Raw genomic sequence first — 10,457 nt, forward strand, 5'->3', positions numbered from 1 at the left:
GGTGACTGGTCCAATAGCTGGGCCCATCATAGTTCTTCCCTGGGAATTTGGAACTGGGACTTCAGTCCTTTTCTGCAGAGAATACATATCTGTACAGACCATGAAACATGAAGCAAATATGCCCAGAGAAGCAGAGATGAGAAACAGAGGAATTCATTGCTGGGTTCTCTACAGGGCCAATGGTGGTTGGCAGTGGTGGTGGAATCAGTACAGAAAAAACAGACGTGGAAATTTGATCTCCAATGTGGCAGTGCTGGCAACTGATTGAGTCATGGGGGTGGATCCCTTTAATGGATTAATGCTCTCCCCGGTGACTGGTCCAATAGCTGGGCCCATCATAGTTCTTCCCTGGGAATTTGGAACTGGGACTTTAGTCCTTTTCTGCAGAGAATACATATCTGTACAGACCATGAAACATGAAGCAAATATGCCCAGAGAAGCAGAGATGAGAAACAGAGGAATTAATTGCTGGGTTCTCTACAGGGCCAATGGTGGTTGGCAGTGGTGGTGGAATCAGTACAGAAAAAACAGACGTGGAAATTTGATCTCCAATGTGGCAGTGCTGGCAACTGATTGAGTCATGGGGGCGGATCCCTTTAATGGTTTAATGCTCTCCCCGGGGAAGGGGGATTAATGAGTGAGTTCTCGCTCTATTAGTTCCCGTGAGAGCTCGTTGTTTAAAAGACCCTGGCACCTCTTCCTCTCTTGCTTCCTCTCTCGCCATGTGATCTGCTCGTACTGCCGGCTGCCTGCCGCTTTTCCACCACGAGTAGAAGCAGCCTGAGGCCCGTGCCAGATGCAGCTGTCCCAGAATCGTAAGCCAAATAAACTTCTTTCCTTTATAAATTACCCAGTCTCAGGTATTTCTGTTATAGCAACACAAACGGACTAATACAGTACTCAAGCTTAACTATGCCACATCTCAAAACAAAGCCCTGGGAAAGATTGTCAGCCAGTCCCTAACAGTCTGAACTGTGGGTGGCCCTCATTTCCCAGTGTGCTGCATCCCTGATGCCCGTCATCCTGGGAGGCCCTGCTGCATCCGGCAATTGGAGCACATGAGATACTTCCCAGTGACCCTCTAATAATCCTTTAGCTGGCTTGAGTAGGTTGCCGTTGCTTGTGGTCACTTGTACAAATAGAACTCATTTTATGGATGAAGAAATTGAGGTTTAGAGAGCTGAAGTAACTTGCCTGAATCCCACAGCTGGCCTGAGATTTGAACCCAAAGCTGTCCAACTCCCAAGCCTATGTTCTTTATTATATTTATCATATCTATTAATAGGAAAATTGGCAAAAGTCCTATAAAGAGAAATTCACAACAATTTGATGTCTTTTCTCCATAAAATGTCTTAAAATTAGAAATAGAGGATTTCTTATGTGGAAAAAAAGGGAAAAGCAAGAGTTAATTCCCTGGAAAGAGGCAAACTGAATTCAGGAGCCACTCTGTTTCTTAGTGGGAAAACATGGCAAGTGTAACCCCAGTAGCCCTAGTACCCGGAGCCTTCGCTCTCACCCCTAAAGCTGTTACAGCCTCTCTGTGGTTTGTGTGGGGGCAAACCCCAGAGGAACAAAAAGAGAATATCCTTTGCATTTGTAGAAATACCAGGGCCAACCACGAGCTCTCAGTAATGACAGAGCAGCAGGGAATCCACCCAAAATACCAGTACATCTTACACCTCAACCTCACTCAAAATAGTTTCCAGAGAGAAAAAACGAAATCTTTACAATGAAACTCCCAAACAAGGAAAAAGTAATGGAAAGGAAAACACCCAGGATGAACGTGCTGGGCCGAGTGTGTGATGAAGAGAGGACAGTTTCACAAGGTAAATTCCCAGGGACCACAGGGTAAGGAATGAAGGAGGTGTGACTTGGTCACTGACACCTGTGGAGAGTCAGACTGAAACCCACAGGGCCACCCTCTCCTGACACCCCATCACACCCCCTCCTCTCAGTATACATGCTGGTATCTCCTTCTGCCATTTGGCATTCAAGAGGCACTCAATAAATTTTTAATGCTGTAGAATTAGAATGAAAGAGAAGTCCTTAGGCAAGTGTAATCACTGATAGGACCTGTTCTGGTGGAGAGTTAGAAACAATTCACAATGGGGCAGTACCTTTTGTGCCAGAGTCAACATGGCCCTACTGGGAATGGGGAGACTGGACCTCTAATTTATGCCCTAAGAAAGGATCTGGAAGGGTTTCCTCCGTGGGAGAGGGACAAATGGTGGCACTTGATGTTCTGTACTTCTGCATTAGGCAGACAGATTTATATTCACCCTGCGTCTCCCTCCAGGCGCCTCTGCGCCCTCTGGCCCCCTTCCATGCACATTCAGCCCCTCCTCCTCTTTGGGCTCTTCCAGTACCATCACCATGCCCGTCAGTGGTGGTCCCTCCTGCCAGAGCATGAAGTTCAGGCTCTCCTGACAGCCCAAGCCTCCAAGGCCTGGTTCTGCTGACCTTCTGCCATATTAATCACAATCCTCCCAAGTGTTCTCTGTCCCACCTGTTTTTTGCTCATCCCAGAAGACCAATGAGTCTTTCACATTTCCATGGTTCCACGTCTGGGAGGACTATGTCCCTCCTGTCTTGCTCTGGACAAGTCTATCCATCTGTATCAGATGAATCTTTCCAAGGCAAGCACGAAGTGGGGAAAGATCACTCATACTCCTCTGAAGACAGGAGTGCGTGATGCTCTGTCCTTCTGCAGAAATTGATAGATCAATTATTTAGAAAGCCCAAATACTAAATAAAAATACCATATGATATTTAAAAATTTTATAACTCAAAAATATTTATTATATGAGGAACTCTTATAAATCAATTAGAAAAAACACACCCCAAATGGAAGATGACTAAGCAACATAGAAAAGAAAAATACAAATGACTAGTAAATATTGATCAGTCCCACAAGTAATCAAAGAAAAAGCCTATCAAAATAAAAATTATGGGCATCTTTTCTATCAATTATCAAAGTTTAAAGCATAGTAATAGATTCCATTGTATAGAGTTTAGGACATGGGTTTCAATCACACTTTTGGGGGTGGGAGGGCAATTTGGCAAATTTTAGGCAACCACAATAGACCCAGAAAGTCTACTTCTAAGAATTTATCTTCAGGAAATAATGTGCAGAAAAAGCTATGTATGAATGTTCAAAGATGTTCAGCATGATGTTATCTATAATATAACAAATTTGAAGCAACTTCAATATAACAATAATGGGTTAGAGAAATAAATTATTATATACCCATAGGACAAAATATTATGTAGCCATTAAAAATAATGGCCTAAGAAAATACATAATTATGCCAGAAGACAGTTACATTACATTAAATGAAAACAGGTTATAAAAGCCATTCTTTCTACAAATATTCATTGAGTGACTACCATGTGTTAGTAAGTAGTGGTGAACGAAGAAGAGAAAACCCCTGTTCTCACGGAGCTTATGTTCCATTATAAAATTTATAAACCAGAGTGTAAGGTATGGATCCAATTAGTATAAAGAAGAAGCTGTGATTGGAAAGGAGTCAGGAAAGACACAAACAGATGTCAGAAGTAATTACCTCTAAGCCTAGGATTGAGGGTGGCTTTTGTACTCTTTTTGGTGCTTTTCTGAATTCTCCAAGCTTTTTGTAATGAACGTATGTCACATTTGTAGCCAAAAATAAATTTTTTTTAATGTTATCTTTTTTAAAAGAATGCAAGTTAAGACATATGTAATCATCAGTTTTTCAAAATCACAGGGTTAGTTTTTGTGTGAATGCACTGTCCAGTGCTGTGGAGAAGCCAGGTGGGGTGGGGACGGGAGCTGGCTGCTCTGGGAGTGGAGGTGAGGGGCGCTGGGGAAGGGACGTGTCAGCAGAGGTGGGTGTGGGATCCAGATAACACAGGATGAGAAGTGGGAGGAAAGAAAAGTCCAGGCAAAGAACATCTCATAGGTCTTTCTCTAATGTTCTCCCCCACAAAATTGATCCTGATTACAGCATCTTTGCCATGTGTCAGCGTCATCTGATCCCCAGGCACAGCTGAGGCCCAGGCCTCCCCTGAGCAGCCATAACAGACGGGTTGCTCGCTTGACTCAATATTTCCTAACCTGGCTTTTAAAATTTTTTTATTTTTAGCCTCTGCTGCCTTTTGGAAATTGGGTTTTGGAATTGGTCACTAATTATTTGATCACTCATTGTTCCCTTTCATTTATCAAATGTGTCACTTTGGGCTCTTTCTAGTACTCAGGCAATGGGTGGCCAAGATTTTTTCCCACACCCTGAGATGTTATAGAACTCCCCACATGCCACCTCCAGAAAAATCAGTCCAGCCAAGTCCAAGCCCTTCCAGAAAGACCTGAGTCCCATCGTCCCACCCTGCTCACCCTCTGGGGCATCATGTAATCCCCTGAAAATAGTCCAATAGTCTGACCCCTGTAACATGGACCCCTCAGGTCATTGACCCCTCTCCCCCATCCCCCACTGGATCCACTAGGGGCAGCAGTGAGCACCGTCTTTAATAATTATCCCAAGCTGAAGTCCCAGAACCATGGTCTTGCTGGTTTACAGAGCCCTCTTCTAGCCTCATGGCAGTAGTACCATCTGCACCCCAGTGACAACTGAATTCTTATTTCCCATCCTGACCTCCCTCCTGAGCTTCAGACTCCTACATCCAGGTTTCCTCTTGGTAGCTCCCATTGGACATCTACGTGGCTTCTCTAATGAACCACAACCTTGTGGACATTAGTGTGGACATGATTTCCCAGCCTCCCTTTCCCCCTCCCCCCCTTCAGCATGCAGATAGTCCTCCTACAGTAGGATAACTCTGTCCCATTGCCACAGTGATTGGTGATCTAAATTGTTCCAGTCAAGTTGAAAAAAGTTCAGGACTTTTGTTTAATAGTTGGGCAGCAGAAGCTTTGTCAGGCTGAGATCTCAGATCCTTCTGCCCCTTCCTTTGCAGGTCAAGTAATTGAAAGAAGACGCTGGCAGCTTCATGCGAGGTAGACATACTTTATTCTTCAGATGCGAGCTTCACAGGCATGCTTTATTCTTCCAAGACAAGCTCAAGTTCTACTCTACTGACCCTCCACGCTCTGCTGGCCCTCTGTGCTCTGCCGGCCTTCCAGGCTCTGCTGACCAGCAGTTCAGAGCAGTTACTTTTATACTTTTAGTCCACAATAGCCTTCACAGGCATGCTTTATTCTTCCAAGACAAGCTCAAGTTCTACTCTACTGACCCTCCACGTTCTGCTGGCCCTCTGTGCTCTGCCGGCCTTCCAGGCTCTGCTGACCAGCAGTTCAGAGCAGTTACTTTTATACTTTTAGTCCACAATAGTGGCCACAAGCCAAGCATTACATAATTACAACAATCACGCTGAATCAGTAAATGGACACACATGCACAGTTACACTACTTTTATAACTTGTTTCTACTGAATGTGCTGAATTTTGCCCATTTGTAACAGATGTGAGGCGAGAGATCCTGACTAAACTTTTTCTACTTTCCTTACAAGCTTTTGCTGGTTGGTGTCAGAACTGGATCCAATACGGCCATTTTGCCCTATGGAGGGAATCCATATTGACAAAACAACTGACAGAGAAGTGCTGACCAAACTGTGCTTGAATTCTAGGCTCCCTCTGGGCTTGGCAGAGTTAACACATTCCCCTTGACGTTTAAGCCACTTTTACTTGTGCTTTCTGTGATTGCCCATTGGAGCATCATGGCCATACAATAGCAAAACCAGACTTCTCATGTTCCCACCAACCCATTCACCTGGGGCCTTCCCCACTTCAGTTCACAGCACCCCTGCCCATTCAGTGGCTCAGAACAATCCTTTGATTCATCCTTGACTCCTTTCATTCCTGCACACCTCATACCTCGTCTGTCAGCAACTTCTTCCAGCTCTACTTCTAAAATACATGGAGAATCCATCCCTTCTCACCTCTGCACCCCAGCCCAAGCCACCGAGCTTCCCCTGTGCTGGGCTCCTCATTGCAAGCCCACTGTAATGGGCTCCCCACTGGTCCCACTGCTGTTCACTCTGTCACAGCAGCCATACTAATCTTTGAAGAATGTGAATTAGATCATGTCACTAGCCTGCCTAAAGTCCTCCATCTTGGAATAGAATCCAGAGTCCTTCCCAGGCATATGAAGCTGTGTGTGACCTAGCTCTGCCTGCCCTGCTGACACAACCCTTTCTGCTGCCCCCTCCCCAGTGGCATCGGCCTCTTCCTCAAAGGCCCCCTGGCTACTCCCACCAAAGGCTTTGCCACTGCTCCTCTTCCTGTGTCATTCAGGTCTGAACTCAGATGTCCTCTCCTCAGGGAGGCCTGGCCTGATGATCCAACCTCATGGTGCCCACCCAATCGAACTCTGTCATAGTTCCTTGTTTTATTTTATTAATAACACTTACTATCTGAAATTATCTTGTTTGTTCCCGAGCTCACTTCTTTACTGTCTGTCTCTCCCTCTCCCAGGAGCTCCTTGTTGGCACGCCCAGTCTTGTTCATTGCTATATCATGGGCACCAGCATTGTGCTTGGCCAGAGTGTGAATTATTCCAGCAATGTTCGTGGCTATCATCAAAGCAGAAGGTGATCGCAGCCTCACTAATGGAGGGCCTACAGCCCCCCTGCAATGGAAAAAACAGAGTTCCCTGCCAGGTGTCTGGGCAGAGAAAGGGTGCAGAGGCAGATGAGAGGGTTCAGGGAAGAATCTGAGGGGCCATCAGAGACTGGGGCTCCACATGGTGGTTCGTATCAGTTCCCAGCTGTTTTTTTCCCGTAATGGAAAAAGCGTCAGAGAAAAGGGGCCCAAGAAAGCCCTGTGGCTGCAGCCACAGGAAGCCCCAACTCAGAGAGACCCTGAGGTGGGGTGTGTGGGGGGAGGCCTCTGGTCACAGATTCCTTGAGGCCTCTGGTCACAGATTCCACATCTGCTGGGGCACAGAGTCCCCGGCGTCACAGTGACTGCCCTGACCGCTATGGGGGCAGGTGTCACTGTCTAGGAGGGAGTGAACACTGCTGCTATGACAGGCCTCAGGTCAGACCTGGACTCTGCTGGACCAAGGCCACACAGGCCACGCAGGGAGGGGCTGCCACACAGATTTCCTGGCACACACTTCCTTTCTCCTATGTGTTGAGCAAATGTTGTTGCTGGGGCCTTGGCCACAGCTTCCTGCCTCCTTCTGAGATCAGAAGCCACAGTCACAGTCTCAGAGAAGGCCCCACCAGGCTGGTCTTGGCCGAGAGTGGGACCAAATACCTCAGAGACAAGGCTAGGCATGTGCTATCAGTCACTTCTCTCACTCGCAACCCCAGCTCTCCCACCACAGTGACCTGCTGTGGCTCTCATGGAGCCACACTCTCTTTAATTTCCAGGCCATTGCCCACGCTGCCTCCTCTGCCTGAACACCTTTCCCCACTGTCTTCACTCAGCTGACTTCTCATCTTATCCTTCAAGAGTCAGCTCATGGGACCCTCTTCCTGGAAGCCCTCCATAAATCCCCTGCCATCTGGCAGGATGGCACCCTCTGCACTCCCGCAGTGCCTGTACATTGCAGTTCTCGACGAGGCAGCCAGTGATTTCCCTGAGCGCCACCTCGACCACCTTAAGTAACATCACTGTCCCTCCCTCGTCCTCTCAACATTCCTCTTCTTCTCAAATTCCAAAGCATTTATCACCTTCTAATATACCATATAATTTCTTATTAGGACCGTTGTCATATTGTCTCTCCCCCTCCTGAGCACAAGGGCAGGGATCTTTGACTATTTTGTTCACTTGTGAATCCTAAGCCCTTAGAACAGTGTTTGGCAATTAGTAGGTGATCAATAAATGTTAGTGGAATGAATGAACCATAGTTGTCTGTTTAGCTGTTGATGAGCTCCTCAAGGGCAGGGCCTAAAGATAGGTCATCTATACTTGCATACGCAACACTTAGTGCGGGACTGTGGGCAGAGCAGTCGTTAATAAGTTAAAGCCTTTGGCCTGGCATTCAAGGCTCCCATATTTACAACCAAGCTTTCTTTTCAGCCTCATTTAGAAAGTAGAGCAGGAGGAGGTTTTGGCTGAGAGAGTGGCCACCTGGGTTGGCTTTCCCAGACTCATTGTGTGTCACTCCTGGTTGCCACTCTGCTGATACTTGAGTCACTACCTGAATGGGACAGATGCTGCTAAAATCTCCAGCCAACTATCAGTAAACAGTTGCACTTGGGTGTGAATGATTCTAACATCTGAGCATGTGTGGATAACATATGAGTTGGGTGTGATCACAGGATACTGCTCTGGGAACACTCAGAAATAACTGAGGGATATTGTAGGACTCTGGATATGTGTGTGTCAAGGGCAATTCCTGAAATTGTTCCACATCCTAGAATTACAATTGGGGAGAGAGGGTGCATTCCAGGTTACAAATCAATGGGGAAGAGACCAATTCTTCACTAAATAGTAATGCGGAAAAAGACTATTTGGAAAAAAAAGCCAGTTAAGATCCTTACCTCATGCTGCACAATAAAATTAATTCCAGCTGGACTAAAAGTTAAATGACTTTTTTAAAAAACGCAACTAGAAGAAAAGTTTAAATATTTATTCTCTCATTGGATGGGAGAGGACTTTCTAAGAATAAAAATGAATGGAAGAATTTATCCAGGAGAAATCAAAGTATATGTCCCTATATAGACTTGTACATTAATGATAGCAGCTTTAATTGTAGCAGCCCTAGACTGGAAACATGTCAAATTTCCATCAACAGATAAATGGTTAAACAAATAGTGGTATAGGCAGGCAATGGAATACTACTCGGCAACATAAAGGAATGAGCTATTGATACATGCAGCAACATAGATAAATCTCAAAATAATTATGCTGACTAAAGCAAGCCAGACATAAAGAGTACATGCTGTATGACTCCATTTATATAAAATTCTAAAAAATGTAAAGCATATAGTGGGGAAGGGGTAGGAAGAAGAGATTAAAAGGAGTATGAGGAAATTTTTAGGGGTGATTCATATATGTTTATTGTCTTGATTGTGGTGATGGGTCCACAGACGTGTACATATGTTAAACCTGATTGAATCGCACACTTTTAAACAAGTGGTGTATTTCATATCAGTTGTATCTCAATAAAACTTTTAAAAAATTAATGAAAGATATCACAAATAAAAAGGTAAATGGATTTTTAAAAAAATTTTATTGAGGTATATCAATAATAATACACACAGATACTATGTGTACAACTCAGTGAATTTTTACATGGGTATACAGCTGCATAAGCAACACTAGGATCAGGATGAGGAACATTTCTGGTAACCCAGAAAGTTTCCTCATATCCCCTCTTATTCAATACCCCCCCAAAGTAACCGGAATAAGGCCAAAAGGCCAGTAGATTTGCTAGCATACAAATTAACACCTTCTATGTGTGAAAATCACCATGTGTTATACTAGCGGTTAAGTAACAGGCTGGAGAAAATATTTTCTACAAATATGCTCAAGTATCTATTACCTTAATATATGAAAATCTCTTATAAGAAAAACACTTGAGACTTAAAGGAAAAATGGGCAAAGGACAAGAACGAACAAGTCAGGAAGGAAGGAAGGAAGAGAGTGAGGAAAGAAAGAAGATATTCAACCACTCATTCAATCAACAAGTGTTTATGATGGGTCTGCTATCGTCCAGGCATTGACTAGATGCTGAGATTATAAGAGGAAATAAGACATGGTCCTCATAGTGTAGTGAGAAAGGTGGAAAGATGGCAATTTAAAAAGGAAGATAAAGTCTACAATCCACCTGGGAAGCACAGGTGCTGTCTGAGCCCAGAGCAGATATCTGACCCAGCCATGGAAGTTTTCTGAAGGAAGAAGTGTCTGAGCTGAAGCCTAAAGAGAAAGAGGGGGTGTGGTGGCAGGAGGTGAGGCGGCCAGCATTCCAGAGTGAAAGAACAGCTGTGTAAAGGCCTGGGAGGGAGAGAGAGGAGCATGCATTGTTCAGGATGGGTGAACCCAGGGTGCAGGGGCATGAGGAGTGATGGGACATGAGGCTGGAGGAACAAGGAGCCATGACCTTGAAGGATTTTGAGGAGCAGGGGAGTGAGATGGCTGGAGTTAAATGTAAGAAAGGTTGCATCTGGCATCTGGGTGGAGGAGGAATTGGCAGGACAGGACTGGAGGGCAGGATTCCAGGAAGGAGGCTGTCACACGCATCCAGGTAAGAAGCCATGGGGTGGGGCAGGGGATGGAGCCAAGAGGAGTTTCCCCTACAGGACTAGGGAGAGCTTGGAGTTGGAGGTGAGGTGAGCAGGCAATATGGAGGTGAGGAGCAGGGGAGGTGGAGTGACCACGTGAGTGGATGGTGGTGCAGTCACTGGATGAGAAATGCTGTAGGAAGAGAAGGCTCAGCTAGAGGAGGATAATCCAGCTTAGAACGTGGCCAGTTTGAGGTGCTTATGGAGCACTGGAGGGGAGACATTGGCCTAGAG

The sequence above is a fragment of the Galeopterus variegatus genome, unplaced genomic scaffold, assembly GCF_000696425.1.
Source record: "Galeopterus variegatus unplaced genomic scaffold, G_variegatus-3.0.2 Scaffold762, whole genome shotgun sequence".
Classification (NCBI taxonomy): domain Eukaryota; kingdom Metazoa; phylum Chordata; class Mammalia; order Dermoptera; family Cynocephalidae; genus Galeopterus; species Galeopterus variegatus.